Below are 17,608 nucleotides of genomic sequence, written 5' to 3' on the forward strand. Positions count from 1 at the left end.
CTGTGCTGCTTAACCAACATTGGTTTACCAGGATTTACCACAAAATACAACAAATAACACAAGAGAAAACATGATTCCAGTATGTTACCCCTAATAATTATTGAATCATAATGTGACTTTCCTGGTGAACATCATCCCCAATGGCAAAGCTGTGCCAGTCACACATCCATGTTCTAAGCACTAGAATGGAGATGAATGGAGAGGCCAATGCTGTGCCAGGATTACAATTTCAGCTTTTAGCCCTGCAGTTTAAGATGTATTCCTGCTCAGATAAACAAAGAGTCCAAAGTTTGCTAAAAACAAGTATTGAATGGAGCAATATATTTAGAAAGAGGGTCTAGGTTGGGTTTACCAACTTGTCCCCCTAAATAATCCAATGAATTATCATCTGTTCCCTGGGGTCCAGCCAGCCAGGCAGAAACATCAGCTTAAGAGCTCCTGAGACTGAAAAGGTGGTGGCACTTGTTAGCGGGGACTTCTTGTCCTCTTGTTTGAAGACACCAGTCACAATTCCACTCAGGCACTCTTGATTCATACAACGCCTTTTAAAGAAGAATTATACAGAGGCATCACAAGATAACATAGAAAGGTAGGTAACTACTACTATCGTTCTTCATCGTGTCCTACGTAATGGAAATTATTAACTGAATGGTTTACCAGATATCTTGTGACTGCACTGATTATGAAAGGCACTATATCAAAAAGTCACTGACAGCTGTATGATCATGCTGAAATTTGCAAGAAAAACAATTTTCAATAATTTACCAGTGATCCTTGCAAGTCCTTTGTAGATCCCATCCATCCATTCATTCATCCAGTAATAAAAACCTGCACCCATTCTCCTATCAGTCAGCCAGCTAGCTCAACCCTTTGTCCATTTCATCCCAACAAGTATAACTCAGGCCATCCATCCATCTATCCATCTATCCATTCATATATTGCTCATTAATTCATCAATCATTTCACTTGTTTATCTATTCATTCAACCATGCCTCCATTTGCACAAACCCTTATCCATCGATTCATCCACATATTTATTATGACTTCAATTCAGCCTTTCACAATCCATCCATTCAACTATTGACCTATCAATTAATCTACTAATCAATGCTTTCATTCATCCACGCATCCATTCATCAATCCTTCAATTCATCCACACATAAACCTTAAAACATCCATCCACTTCACCATTAATCAGTAAGTCTACTGATTCATCCATCCATCAGTCGATCAGTTTACTTGTTTATTAATAAATCCCTCTACCATTAAGACAATTTCTGTACTTATCCAAACTCCCACCATCAGTCCATTCAGCCAGCCAGCCTACTGTTTCAGTGTTTCTGTCTGTCCCAATTGCCATTTCATCCATTAATCAATTATTCCCAGCATTCATCCACTCACCTATTCATTAGTAAGTCAGTTCATCCATATTTACAGCCCTCTATCTATTTATCTCTCACCCATTCAATAATTAATCAGTCACTCATCCACCAGTCCTTCTATCCAAACAACTCTGTAAGTCATTTGTGGACCTCTTCCATCCATCCATCCAATAATCCATTCACCCACTCATTAATAAATCCTTGCACCCATCCATCATTTCATCAAGCCAGGTCAACCGTCTGTCCATTTCATCCATGCAAATATTACTCAATCCATCCATCCATCCATCCATCCATCAATTTAATAATCCATCTATTGTTAAACATATTTATCTTCACCTCTTTATCCATTCTTTCATCCTACCCTTTACCCAACCATCCATCAATCCATCCATCTATTTATCAATGTAATAATCCATTTATTGTTCCACCTATTTATCTACACCTCTTCAACTGTTCTTTCATCTTACCTTTTATCCATCCATCCATCCATCCATTCTATTATTCATCATGCCTTTAATTCGCCCATCCGTACTCCTATCCATTCTTCCATTTACCCATTTATTCATCCATCCATTCAGTCGGCCATCAAGTTGCCCAGCTATTCAACATTCTATCCATCTATCCATTCATGAAACCATCATTCCAATCATTCAAACATCCATCTATCAATCCATCTACTCACAAACCACCCATTCAACCACTGGCCTATCCATTAATCTACTCTAGTTCACCAATATATACAAATCTCAATCCATCCATCCATTTCACCTTTGATTATTCTACTCATTTTGCCACCATTCTATCTATCAGTTCATCTTTTTACCTGTGTATTAATCCATCCATCTACCATTTATTCAATTCATGCACTCATCCAAGCTATATCTATCCATCCATCTATCCATTGATCCATTAATTTCAATTTTTACATCTCTTACATGCACCATGCACCATTGTTAATTCATTTTTCCCTTCATTCATTTATTCATCTGTTACTCAAACTAACAAATCATCCATCCATTCATCCATGTAATCATTAAATAGTCATTCTACTCTTTCATCCATCCATCCATGCCTTCTTCCTTTCCCTTATTCATGCACATCTTCATCTCCCATCAGCTCATTTATTCGTTCATTGAACTCTCCAGGCAGTCCTAAAGCTGTCCTTTTGTCTATCCTATCCATTAATCCAGCGCTCCTCTCATTCGCACATTCATTTATCCATCCATCTGCCCGTCATTATCCCATTTGCCTTTAACTCATAGGGTCTGTTTGATTCCGTCTCTGTAGATATTTGAGGTCAGCTCGTACTCAACTCAGCGGCTTTCAGTTTTTCTCCATCCTCTCCCTCACCAGTGTGCAGGACCCTTGGTGACATTTTTGCATGCAGGGGCTGCCAGTTCCCATGTCTCCCAAGCACTGTGAACATCTGGAGGCAATCGAGCCAAATTAATAAACACTAGAGACTAACCGGATTAGCAGCAACTGAAGTGAACTGAACTGAACCATGGGCAGGGTCAGCAGAAGGTGGGGTGGATGGGGCGCTGAAGGGAGCAGAGACAAAACAAAAGGGCTGCTGGGGAGGAGGAGGAGGAGAGCCAGAGGGAGGGAGCCTCACAGCTTTGGCTGTAGACATCACAGTCTTTGTGGCGGCTCACCTCTCTGAGGCGCGCTCTTTAAAATGTGCTGCTGGCTTGTGGAGGGACCAGGGCCACCAGGTGAGACAGGGAGACCTAGTGAATGCTGTTTGAGCTAAAGAGAGATGATAACACAATGACACTTGGCAGCAACTTTAGCCATTGTCCTCCATGACAAAGCTCCTCCTTCTCTTCTTAATTCCTGTGTTCTGTTGAGTGCCTGGACACATGAAAAGAGGGGTCACTGCATTCATTAGTCTTCAGCTTTGAAGGGCACATCAACACTTGCCCACAGAGGGCATTGTGGTCTGTGAGCAGACAAAGGCATTAAACTTACTGTCTCTCATGAAGCAGAGGCTGTGTTCCACTCCTTAGAGTCTTAAAACATAAAATTCAGAGGACAGACTTATTTCAGAATTACGGAGCAAATTCCACCGCTGCCACAGGTATGATCTCCAGTCTGCTTACACCAGTCCATCATCTGTTATGTGGTCACAACTTCACCAGAGCCATAGACACACTTAAAAAACACTTACTGGTGACAAAGGAAGCTGAACCACCAATAGTGAGCTCTGATTGGATGGCGTAGGTCTTCATGAAATCTTAGGCACGTGTGTACATAGTGGAGGTCAGTGTGGCCTTTTGGACAGTCCCCGACCGTGACTCATGATGATGTCATGTCACCACTCAGTGACCCAATCATGACAAACTACACAGAAACAACTATACTACAACTCTGCACTTAAAAACAGATTCTGTATGGATACTTACAGTCAAAAGGCACTATACAAAGCAGAGCTTGTAAGTTTGATACCACAGGCCTGTTAATGTAGAACCCCCGAAATAATAATTACTACAGAAAGGCGCTATATCAAGTAAAGTATGTTGGATACGTTCTGATTTTTACTTTTAAAAAAAACCTTGCAACAGAGGTTGCTATAGAAAGGCACTATATTAAGTAAACTTTGTTTGACCCTTTGTGTTTTACTTATAGAGCTGCATTGGGAAGGGGTTTGCTTTTGAACGGCACTTTATTTAATAATCTTTGTTTAACTCTTTCTGTTTCTACTTGTGAAACACCTTCTGAAGGAGGTTGCTATAGAAAGGCACTTGTGAAGCCCCGGGCATGGACAACTGCCCTAACCCCGACACAGACAGGCTTATTAATCCTGTTGCCTTTTGCCACCAGTCCTTCTGCCTCCACTCCTCCTCAGGCTTTGTCCTCTTCCTCCTGACTCTGGCCACTAACTCCTGGTGACCGGCCCCCTTTTATAGGGCACCCAGAAGGACTCCAAGTGACCAACAAGCTTTTTTCAGCCGCACTTCCGGGTGTGGCACAAGTGAAGCCAAATAGGGCCCTGAAAACATCCATGAGTCCCCTTGCAGTGGTTGAGCTCCCATGCCCATGACCCATAGCCCCACTGGAAACCAAAGGGGCTGCCCTTTGTCCTGTCCTGGATATACTCTCTCCTCCAGTCCTTCCATAATCAGGGCATCCCAGCCAGGTAAGGTACCCTGTTGTCTACCACACACTATATAAACTTTGCTTGACAGTTTCTACTTGTACTTGTAAAGTTCATCAGCATGGAGTTTGATATGAAAAGCCGCTATAGAGTTTGTAAGTCTGACTCCACAACTCTGCACTTCAGAAACACCTCAACAATGTTTATTATAGAGGGGTGCCATATAGAGTATGATGGACACTTCCTGTTCCTACATCATGTGATGGAGGCTACTATAGAAAGGCACTATATTAACGACACCTTGTTTGATTCTTTTTGTTTCTACTTACAAATTGCATTGAGATAAAATCTGCCATTAAAAGGCGCCATATTAGGTGAAATTTGTTTGACACTGTGTGTCCCTTCTTCTTAAATGCCATGTGATAGAAGTTACTATAGAAAGGCCTTATAGTAAGCCAAATTTGATCCTTTCTGTTTGTACTTATAGATTGCATTGGGGGTAAACTGTGCTATTGAAAGGCGCTATATTAAGTGGTTTGTTTGATACTTTCTGTTCCTACTCCTGAAATGTTTTGCGACGGAGGCTGCCATAGAAAGGCACTATATTAAGGACACCTTGTTTGATTCTTTCTGTTTGTACTTATAGATCGCATTGGGGTAAAATGTGCTATTGAAAGGTGCCATATTATTTGTTTGACACTTTGTGTTGCTTCTTCTGAAATGCCATGTGATGGAGCTTGCTATAGAAAGGCATTATATTTAATAAAGTGTGTTTTAGTCATTCTGTTTGTACTTATAAATTGCATTGGGATTATGTTTGCTATTGAAGGGCACTATATTAAGTAAAATTTGACACTTGTGATGGAATTTGCTATAGAAAGGTGCAATACTGAGCCAACTTTGAGTCTTTCTGTTTGTGCTTAGAGATTGCATTTGGGTAGAATTTGCTATTGAAAGGCGCTATATTACGTGGTTTGTTTAATACTTTCTGTTCCTACTTCTGAAACATCATGCGATGGAGGTTGCTGTAGAAAGGTTATATATAAAATATTTTTGTTTGACAGTTCAGCGGTGGACTGGCACCTTGCCCAGGATTTGTTCCTGCCTTGTGCCCTGTGTTGGCTGAGTTTGGCTTCAGTAGACCCCCGTGACCTTGTGTTAGGATATAGCGGGTTGGAAAATGACTGCCAGACTGACTGACTGTTTGACAGTTTCCTTGTTTACTTATAATGCACATTGGGTTGAGGTTTGCTACTTAAAGGCATTAAATTAAGTTAAATATTTTTGGAATGTTCTGTTAATACTTATAAAGTGCATTAGGATGGAGTTTGTTTGTTTTTTTAATTGGAAGGCACTATATTAAGTCAAGTCTGGCTGTTTTGCACTACAAATCCTTACGTGAAGAATAACTTGACATGGAAAGGTGCTATAAAGCAGAGTTTGTACGTTTAAATCCACATGTCTTCAGAAGCACCTTAAGAATCTTTATTATAGAGAGGTGCCATATGAAGGATATTTGACACTATCTGTTTCTTCTAGTGAGAAGTCCTGGGATGGAGGTAGCTTTAGAAAGGCACTATATTAAATAGAGTTTGCATGTTTTACACTAGAGCAGTGTACTTGAAAAGTGCCTTGTAATGGAGTTTACCTTACAAAGTTTCTCCTTGAAGTAAATTTTGCTTTTCTGACCATGGAAAGCATCTTTTGGTATAGTTTGTTACAGAACGGTGCTATATAACCCAAGGTTTGCATGTCTGATTCTTCAACCCTGTGCTTCAGAAGCACCTTGAAATGGCATTTTCTATAATAAAGTGATGAATAAAGCTTGTATGTTTCACATTGTACCCTTGGACTTATCAAAACAGATGCTATATCTCATAAAGTTTGAACATTTGGGACTATGACTCTACTTCAGAAGAACCTTGGATTGGTATTCACTATGGAAAGCTGTTGAATAAAGAACACTTTAATTGACAGTAACTGTGAAATGTCTTATGGTGGAGTTTGTTATAGAAAGGCACCATATAAACTGGGTGTTATATAATTCACTAAATTGTGTTTATCTAACAATGGAAAGCACCTTGTGTTGTAATTTGCGATTGAAATGTGATATTTAAATATTCAGCTCTCTGCTTGGCTGCCATGGGGTGGTTTTCATTCAATATGGGGAGACGCTTTGTAAAGGTGCTTTGTTTGGCACTTAGAAGAGCCTTTTATTGGAATTTTCTACAGAAATGTGTTATATAAAGTAACATGTATACATTTAACACACTGTTCTGTGCTTACAGGTTGGCTTTCAATATGCAAAAAATGCCAGAAAAAGTCAAATTAGTTTTCTTGTATTTCACAGATGAAAATCTGTCCAACCCGAAGGAGTGAATGTTGTGTGAAGATGTCAATCTGACAGTTATCAATAGCTGACTCCCTGCTATGGCGGCAGTTCTGCTTTGGCTCTTCTGTGACGGCTTTGATCGCTCAGTCTGTTCCGAACACCTGAGTGGCGACACCCCGTGGGCTTGTTATCACATGGCAAGCACTCCAAGATGTTGGTATCGGCGCCGTGGGCTTAAGTGAAAGTGCGCGCCAGTGTCAATGTTAATTTTATATAGCGCCTCTCTCTCGAGTTTTACAAAGCAAACAAAGGCAGCATTCAGGGCAGCAAGTTCAAACGCACTCGCTCACTGCACAATGAAAGAGTCCGTTTAAATCAAAGTGATAGAAGTTAAAGCAGAGCGGTGGAACGAATCAGTTAGCGGAGAGCAGCGGGAGGAAGAGCTGGCGTGGACGCGGGGGCGAATTGGTTTGTTTTGTCTCCGAGTTCGAGGGGTTCTGGTTCAAATTCTGGCTCAATCGGTATCCTCGGGCGCCTGCGTGTTTTTTTTTTATCCAGGCACTCCACTTCACCCCTACATCTAAAAGACGTGTGTGTCACGTTAACTGGCAACTCTAAACTGACCCCGAATGAGAGAAGCTCCGTGTGTTCTGGGATAAATGTGCAGACTCGCCCAGGGCTCCATTCCTGCCTTGGGGCCGCTTCTCCCGTTATGATGGAAGATCATCGGTGCCAAAATGAATTGCAATGCAGCTTGTAAAATACACTGAAATGAACTGCATAGTCACGTTGTGTTGTTAATTAAAGTTGTCATAATTAAAAAGAAATCAATCATATGATTAATTGCTTTTTAATTAGGCACTCAAAGGGCGCACTGCATTTCTTTCCACGCCCACGCGTTAGACGCGGCAAAAGCTAAAATAATTCAAATGACCAATCATCGACAAGAGGCTGGGAAAGAGGCGTCGACTGTAGTGGTATAATAGACGCTCCGATCAAGACTGCATGTTCAGCTCAGCTAGCATCATGAGGTTCGTGATCTAAAATAAGTAATTATTTTAACGAGCACCGAGACATCATGAGGATGAGCACAGGGATGCCATAGTGGACGCCCCTGCAAGCCTCCGCGGGGGCAGATGGCAACCCGGGCCCAAAGAATCCTCTCATCAAACCTCCACAAAGGCAGTCGCAACTATATTTATTTTATTTTTTGATAAATGAAAATAATATTATCTGTTTTAGGCTAAAAAAGGAAAGGGGTGTGTAGCGCTACGGGATGTTACAGGAGACGGGCGGGCGAGTGTTATTAGAAACGTTACAAAAACGTAATTAACTATTAGAAACATTATAGCCAGCAACGGACACAGCATGGCACTGCCAGACTATCTAACATATTATCTCGGTTTAAATTATCAGTGCAGGAAGCTGGCGCAATGTACAGTCGTGACCAAAACTTTTGAGAATGACACAAGTATTGGATTTTACAAAGTAAGTTTTTTAGAATTTGTGGGTTTTTATTTGTCCACCTCTTCAGGATTGACCACAAGTTCTCAATGGGAGTTTCCTGGCCATGGACCTTAAATTTCGATGTTTTACTCCACTTAGTTATCACTTGTACCTTATGGCACGGTGCTCCATCATGCTGGAAAAGGCATTGTTTGTCACCAAACTGTTCATGAACGGTTGGGAGAAGTTGATCTCGGAGAATGTTTTGGTATCATTCTTTATTCATGGGTCGGGATCGGGGCACCACCAGTGCAGAGCTTGCTTAGGACAAACTCCAAGAATGGGCTGCCATCAATTTCCCCTTGGGATTAATAAAGTATCTATCTATCTATCTATCTATCTATCTATCTATCTATCTATCTATCTATCTATCTATCTATCTATCTATCTATCTATCTATCTATCTATCAGTCAGGATTTGGCCCAGAAGTTGATTGACAGCATGTCAGGGTGAAATGCTGAGGTCTTGAAAAAGAAGGGCCAACACTGCAAATATTGACTCTTTGCATAAACTTAATTGTCAATAAAAGCCTTTGAAACTTACGAAGTGCTTGTAATTCTATTTCAGTATACTGTAGAAACATCTAGCAAAAAGATCTAAAACACTGAAGCAACAAACTTTGTGAAAACCAACACTTGTGTTATTCTCAAAACTTTTGGCCTCGACGAAGAGTCAGCGATGGAGCAGATCATGTCAGACGGTAAGCTTGACTGAAAAAGCGTCTCCTATCTAGCTGGCTGATCCCATTGTAGATACCCACAAACGTATTATCAATGAGGATGGGCCAAATGACCTGCGACTCAGACCCATAAAAATTAGTGTGTACACTATTTAAACAGAAAAAAAAGTATAATAAAAATAGAGTCTCAACATGCTTCGTTGTTTTTGCAACAAAAACCTTGATGGAAAGACTGAGGCAGGTACCTAATACCAGTAAAGCACAAGAACTGACACGTTTTGGACAACTCGGCTGCCTCTCTGTACCTCGTATTTTTTGAATTAAATTTTCGTCAATACTGCATTGAATTTTGATTCTGTGTTTGGACTTTCATCGTTACAACGCAACATAACTGCCCATGATTGAATTGTGTCTATTAAATAAAGTGACTTTTTCAAACGTTTGGCTCTGAGATTTGTTAATTGTCTTTGCAAAATCTATTCTAATGGGAAACTGTTAATGTTTTAATGCGAATGGCATATCAAGATCTCCTTTGTTGTCTAATGTTATCAACGGAGGATGTACTACATTGCCTTTCTTGGATACATCCTTCTTTGTACAGTAATTCGTGCGGTGGAAGACTGGACGGTGTTAACGGTTGTAGATATTCTTTAGGATATTGTAAGTTGATGTATTCATCTTCTGCAGGGACCTTCTTCTGCACCCTGCCCAGGGTTTGTTTCCTGCCTTGTGCCCTGTGTTGGCTGGGATTGGCTCCAGCAGACCCCCGTGACCCTGTATTCGGATTCAGCGGGTTAGAAAATGGATGGATGGATGGATGTGTTCATCTTTCGCACGATCACCACCAACTGTTTCAGCATAGTCTATTGATACACATTTAACCAGTTTGCCGTGTAACTAATCAGCATTTTTGACATTAATTCGTTTGATTTCATTGTTTCTTTGAGCTAGGTTTGCCAGTGTACTTATTTTTACTGTTGATAACCATGATGAAATTCTTCAGTTAGATTTGGACATAATACGTCTTCTTTAATTGGGAACTTAAAGTGAGGAAAACGTTAAAATTTATAAGAGCTGAGAGAACAGAAACTGTGTTTGTGTCACACACAAATGAGAGGTGAGAGGACCGAGTGCGTGGTTTAATATGGTTGAGAGGAGGGTGTGACTTGAAAAAATCTCATTGCCAAAGTCTTGTCTTGCGGGAATTGAAAAAATCTCTTGAAAAAAGTCTTGTCTCATCCCAGGATTTTTTTTATATAGTAGAGAGATGTGGACTTGCCCATATAAATGGAGGTTTTAAAGAAACCTGGTTTCCTCCTTAACAGGGTTACTCCTCCTCCCAGTGTTGTTATGCATGTAAACACACTTATTCAGGTTGCTGGTCCATCCAATCAATTAAGTGTCCTGGCTAGTTGGGCACTACACTATTATCGTTTCCAGTGTACTCCATTATTTGCAAAAAAGATGAGTTATTGATAATGTGGGACTACTTACTCCACTTTCTTATCTAGGTAAGTCAGCAATGTTATTTATCTCCATTTTACTCGTACAGCATCCCTGATCTGAAATATTCGGGAAAGTTTAGATGATGAACTCATCACAACGGGTAGAAATAAAAAAAGAATTAAAAATGCATGATGATCACATTAACGCTGAATAATGTTTATCTGTATTTTAGATATAATGAGAAATCAAGCAAAATGACACCTTTTATTGGCTAACTAAAAAGATTACAAAATGCAAGCTTTCGAGGCAACACAGGCCCCCTCTTTAGGCAAAATGTAATTTTAGATAATTAAACAGCCACCTATCGACACATCGAAAATGTAATCACATTGATAATCAGAAACAAACAACTTCAGACTACTTCAGCTTAAACGTTTTCAGTGAGACCAGAATTTCACTTCTCACCGTTACGTCGCGTCACCTGTTGAAGACCACGTTTGCAGCTGAGTCCGCCCGACCCCAGTTGTGACTGCTACGCCTTCCTATCCCTTGCCCCACATCTTGACGCTGATTGGTCATTAGATTTCAGTTTTTGTCATAATTAACGTGTGGTCGTGGAAATAAATGCAATACGTTCCAAGCGGACGCTCAGTGAACTGTAATGAGTTTACTTTTAGTTAAGACACGTTTATCGAGTGATTTGATGAGACAGATTAGATGGCTTTTTATTGCATTTCACATTGGCACACATATTGCGTGTAAAAAAAAGTAATGAAATCTTCATCAGTTTCAGGTATGACTTTTTTACGCTGGTTTGCATTTCATGTTGGCACAGAGATTTTTCCGTAAGTGAACACAGTTGTAGTGGGTCGACTGGCTAACGCAGTTACTATCCACACTCAAGCCAAGTTTGTTTTCTCTGGGAGCCCATGGGGGACTGGAGTGCCGCCGGAGCGAAGAGAATCTGAAATGACTGGTAGAGCTGATTAAAACAGAAGAGAGAACGGGCGTTTGTCAGACACAACATGAGCGCTGAAACTGCACCCATATTCTGCAGCTCTGTGAGAGCAGGCACCTCCAGTCTCCGTGGCTCTGGAATAAGAGGTCTCCACCAAACGTCAAGCCCTCTTAAAAAAAAAAAAACAGGAGAATGCGGGCCCGTGAATTGCAGCTTATGTACAAAGACGCTTGGCACCTCATGCCCGTGCGCTTGGCGTAGTCCTGATTTTTTCCAGGTGATGCCCACGAACTGTGCGGCAGCCTAATTGTCTTTCAAATTGCAGCTTTTCCCAGCTCCCCGTCTTAAGCCGATCGGCTTTTGCTCCCTCTGCTTCTGATTCCACTTTTGGCAACTGCTGCCGTCTCACTTGGAGGCTTCGAATTGCCTCGCTGGTTCGGTGAAACAATGGGCTGCTGAGGCTTTGCGGTGGCGCGGCTCTACATTTTCCTAATTCTATTTCGCTCATTATTCACTGTGTTTTTGACATCATGTCTGTCAAGACGGTAAGCTGCCTCGAAGAATGGCCAGCATAATAGCATGCATAAAAAGTAAGCCTTCATACTTTGTTCAATGCATACAATGTGTGTATATATATATATATATATATATATATGTATAAAACCAGGTGTGTATTCTTGGCAGCTGCAGATAAGTGAAAAAATACAGTTAGCAGTTAAAAGGGAGGAGAATTACAAAATGATGGCTCTGAAAGTGGTTGACTTTACATTCCGGAACACTAAGAAAATATGCAAAAGAGATTAAAAAGAAGAAGGCAGTATTATTGGGTGGCATGGTGGTGCAGTGGTAGCACTGCTGCTTTGCAGTGTGGAGACTGAGGTTCATGTTCTGGGTGCGCCCCATATGGAGCTTGCGTGTTCTCTCCGTATCCATGTGGGTTCCCTCAGAATGCTCCTTTTTCCTCCCATAGCCCAAAGTCATGTTGATTAGGTGAATTGGCATTGATTAATTGGTATATGTGTGTTCACCCAGGCACACTATTGAGAGATTATTCCTGTTCTTGCTTCCCTGCAACCCTACTCTGAATAAACCAGTTAAGGGATGGATGGATAAAATATTCTTACAAAACACACATGTTGACTTATTAAATGTTGCTTTATATGATTAATGCCCTACCATTCTTTAAAACCTGTCTGCCATTACAGGGTCTTAATGAGCTATACCATTTTGTTGAAGGCATGGTCCATTCAGACATTACACCTGAACCCAGATCCGCTGAGACAGCAGCACTTTTGAAACCTACTCAATTCACTTTACATAGTGAGAGGGGAACCACTTCTACCACCTTATATATATTATCCACCTGGGTCATGCGATGGCAACCATTCTTGCCCCAGTATGCCCACCACACATTTTTTATTAGGGGGTGAAGGAGTAAGAGAGATGCTTAGCTAATAAGAGACATGGGATGATAAGGGGGCCAGAGTTAACGGGGCTGTGGTGGGCAATTTAGCCGGCACTTTAGGAAGGATGACCAGCACCTCGGTGTTACGTATCAACCAAAGGATGGTGCCAGTTTTTATAGCTCACTATCCCCTTCACTGCACTGGGACATTGGAATCCGAACAGAGAGCACAGGGTCAGCACCCCCTGCTGGCCTCACCAACACCTCTTCCAGCAGTAATTCAAGCTTTTCCTAGGTGGTCTCCCATCTAAGTACTGGTTGGGTCCCAATGCACTTAGCATCAGGTGGATTATTAGGTGGTATGCACTGGACACAAGGCTAGAACTAACCCTAGGTAGGATGCCAGCTGATCCCTGGGCAGACTTGCCCACAATCACAATGGCGCTCTCATATTAATTTTCTTTCTGTGCTATTCAGGACATATGCTGTCTTTTTTGGATGCGGACCACTTTCAACTTCTTCTTTCATGCCTCATTTTATTTTTTTTTTTTACATGTGTCATTTGTCAATTTCCTGACCCTGAGACCCCCAGGATCCTCTGCAGTGGCCTCCTCGGTGGGCCAGCAGTAGTGGATTTAGTTGAATGAGCTCTCAGTTTTCTTCTAGTTGTTCGGCCAGCTTGGGTGCAGAGTTCTGACTGAGCAGCAGGCCACCCTGAACCACAACTCCTCCATTAGTCGTCGAGTGAGGCTGCCCTCCCGTCACATTGCATTTAGTATCTGCCATCTGTGCCTCAATCTCTTTGAAGCCTTAAAGGGTGTCACCATAGCTCCTTGGCTGTCAGCCATGTATTAACCCTCGACGGTAACCCACTAAATAACAAGGCTGGACTGTGACAACGTAATCACAGCTGGGTGTCCGCCAGCCATGCTTCTCGCTGCTGCTCAAGAGCCCATTAGTTCACTTTAAGCCACCAGTGAAGCAGCAGCAACAGCCCTCAGCTGCCTTGTACAATGAGCCCAGTAAATAACGGGTGCCAGCGCGCCAGCCTAATCATACCCACGGAGCCTTGAGGCATTCCCGTCGTCACACACAATTCATGTCTGCTGCTCAGACCAGCCATCAACTTACAAGGAGAGTCAAGGAAATCAGCCAGCTTGGAAAAACTAAAGACCCCTAAAATGCAAAGCGGGGGTTAAACATTACCACTCATACAAAAGGTGCCCTGGGAGGTGCCAGTTTACTTGTATAGATAGTTACTTTTAATTTGTCACTAAATTGTTTTCTAACTGCTGTGATAACAGGATGGCGCAAGGGTTATTGCGGCTTCTTGGGTGTCAGTGCTCTGGGTTCAATTGCCTGTCTGAAGTTTGTAAGTGCTGCATGTTTCTGTGAGGAGGAGGAAGAGGAGGAGATGGTGGAAGGTGGGAGCACACGCTGATACAGCACGTTGCCTCACCCACCACACGACTAACCACCTCAGGATCTCAAATTAGGACCCGAGTGCAGCTGTGCAGCGGGTGACACCTCAGCACCCCACTAGTTTGAATAGAATGGAACAGCAGGAGGAGTTTTATAACAGTGGTTGGAGGACCTGCTCGCAGGATAACGTCATACCCAGGACGGAGGAAAAGAACGTAGCAAAGGTTAAGGGCCATGCTCAAGGGCCTGACGGAGTGCAATCACTTCTGGCATTTACGGGATTCAAAGCAGCAACCTTCCAATTGCTGGCGCCGATCCTTAGCCTCACAGCCACCACTCCGCCTGTTTCTCTGAGGGGTTCTTCTCAAATCCACAAAGACAGGCAGGTTTGATTAACTGGTGCCTCTGAGTGGCATCCTGTCCAGGGCTGATTCCTGCCTTGTGTTAAGTGCTGCTGGGGTGGGTGATTCTTATCAGGAATCTGAAGGGTGGTGAGTGTTATAATGATAGATAGATAGATAGATAGATAGATAGATAGATAGATAGATAGATAGATAGATAGATAGATATGAAAGGCACTATATAAAGATAGATAGATAGATAGATAGATAGATAGATAGATAGATAGATAGATAGATAGATATGAAAGGCACTATAGATAGATAGATAGATAGATAGATAGATAGATAGATAGATAGATAGATAGATAGATAGATAGATAGATAGATAGATAGATAGATAGATAGATAGATAGCATTGTGTCATTGAGGTTACCACTGCAGCCTCTCTGGGTTCTAATTACTTGTTCTATTTGTGTTCTCAGACATTATAATCTCTTAAGATGTTAAAGACACTGCATACAGTATGTTTGATTTGTTGTGCTCCATGACTCTGACTTGATTATTGGCTCTGCCAGTCCCATTAAATTATTATTTACGTATTTGGTGAATGCCTTTATTCAAGGAAATCTCTAACATTTCGGATACAATTGGTTAATTTCTATTTGGTTTTCCAGTTGTACCACAGTCCAGCGAAGTGATCACGTCAGGGTCACACAGTGTTAATAGTAGCATTTGATCCCACACTCTCATGGTTTTCAGTCTAAATCCTTAACTACTATACCACACTGCCTGTATTGTTCCAGTGAACTTGAGCTGCAGCTTCAGAACATCATAAGCTTCACTAAAGGGAGGAGTCCATTCTGTCCATCTGGCTCAGTGACAATTGACCAATTGTGATGTGCTCCTTTTGTCTAGTCCAGGCTTTGGGTCCAAGTCAGCAAGATTTCATTGCATTCATTCATGTAGTGTAGTCCTCCAGCCTTCCTCATTTCAGTAGAGCCAAGCCTGGCAGCATTTTGCCCAAGGCAGGAACCAGCCTAAGATCAGGTGTCAGTCCATCACAGAGCCCACTCATGTAAGGATTACAGATTTAAGGAAGATGGAAGACAATCCAAACATATTATGCCTTATAGAACTTTAAGGCAGGACTTTGTATAATGGATTCCAGCTGTTACTTTAAAATGACTTCATGAAGAACACGGGGATACAGTTGGAAACTTACAAAGGGCAAATTTCACTCAAATATTAGGAAGTTTTATTTTTTCACACAAGGAGCCATAGACACATGGAATAAATGACCAAGTAGTGTGGTGGAGAGTGGGACTTTAGGGACCTTTCAAAATTCAACTTGATGTTATTTTAGAAGAATTAAGTGGATAAGACTGGTGAGCTTTATTGGGGTGAATGGCCTGTTCCTGTTGACATTTTTGTAACATTAGACCAATCTAGATGAGAACAGGCCATTCAGCCCAACGAAGCCCGCCAGTCTTATCCACTTAATTCTTTTAAAATAACGTCAAGTTGAGTTTTGAAAGTCCCTAAATTCTTTCTACCATACTATTTGGTAGCTTATTCCAAGAGTCTATCATTCTTTGTGTAAAGAAAAACTTCCTAATGTTCTTGTGTTCTTATGTCCTTGTATTTTAACCTCCTTGGTGTTCTCCCTGTGCATGCCTCAGGCTCAGAATTCTAATCAATTACAGTTAAACCCAAGTCAGACTCAGGGTGACGTGTAATGATACACTTTACAGTGTTAAGCACGGAAAAATCACAGGACAGTGTTCTGCTGCCATCTAGTGGATGAAACTCTAAGGTAATTCACTAATATTCATGAATGGGACTGAAGTGGATAAGTGGGTAAGGTACACATCAATTTTCATAAGTGGGATGGAAATGGGTAAGGTAACTCATCAATATTCACGAGTTGGGGAGAAGTGGGCAAGGTAACTCATCAATATTCATGATGGGGCGGAACCTCAAACAAAAAACACAAAGCCATAAAGGCATTTTTAGAACAAACTGAAACTGAACCACTGCTTGAATTGAGCGACAGTGGTGACAATGTGAATTGGTGCAGATGACATTTAATGACTGAACTGCTGTGATAGGCCCTATGAATTGAGTTGCCAGAAGGGTCATCTTGGTGCAAGTAGGTGTTTGGTCAAAGTGAAGTGCAAGGACAAGCAAGACATTAGCCCCCTCATCACTTGTCATAGTGTAGTGACTGTCAAGGTTTGTTACAGAGGATATGTGAAGGTCACTAAGCCTCGCGCTGTGGTAGCCTACTATAACACATGGGGTGCGTTGACCACGTGGATGAGACACTGACATTCTACCCCCGCATGCCCAAGAACCAGAACAAATATTACAAGAAAGGTGCACAAAGAAACACATTTCTGTTGCAGTAATTGCAACTTCAGGCTGCACGTTGGCGAATATTTCAAAACATGTCACACAAAGGACGTCTACTACATCTGCATCAGTACAACAGTGGACCCTAGACAGACCTTTTCTACTGTATTTATGTGAACATTTTGGTATTTACATGTTTCTGTTTATCGTTGAAAAAAGTGCAATATTTTTGACTCGTTTTGAACACTAAGGAGGCTACGCTGTGACAAACTGCCAACATTTAAAGGGCAGCATAAACATTTCTGTTCTGCACTGGGGTCACAGGATGCAAACTACACTGAACATCCTCATGATACTTTACTACTTAGTTTAACTAATTAAAAACCTTTGCTGCCATCTTGAGGCTTGGTGGAGTTTTGTCATCCTGACTGCTCTCAGCTATCTCGCTCTGCTATCCTTTTGGGAGGTGGCTCAGATGACCAGCTCCTGTGCTACGTTCATTTCCTTCTTGAATCTCAGGTGATGTTCCTCAGTGTCCAGGGTACGCCTTTCTATTTCTATGTGAAGTCACCTCTTAAGAATAGGGTCTGGTGCTCCCTAGAGGTCCCACTTTCCTGACATTGCCAGTGGAGTTTGTTTTTCTTTTTAAAAGAAGTTTCCCGTTCAGATTTGTCTAAGGCAGAT

Source organism: Polypterus senegalus, chromosome 3 (genome assembly GCF_016835505.1).
Source record: "Polypterus senegalus isolate Bchr_013 chromosome 3, ASM1683550v1, whole genome shotgun sequence".
NCBI classification, from domain to species: Eukaryota; Metazoa; Chordata; class Cladistia; order Polypteriformes; family Polypteridae; genus Polypterus; species Polypterus senegalus.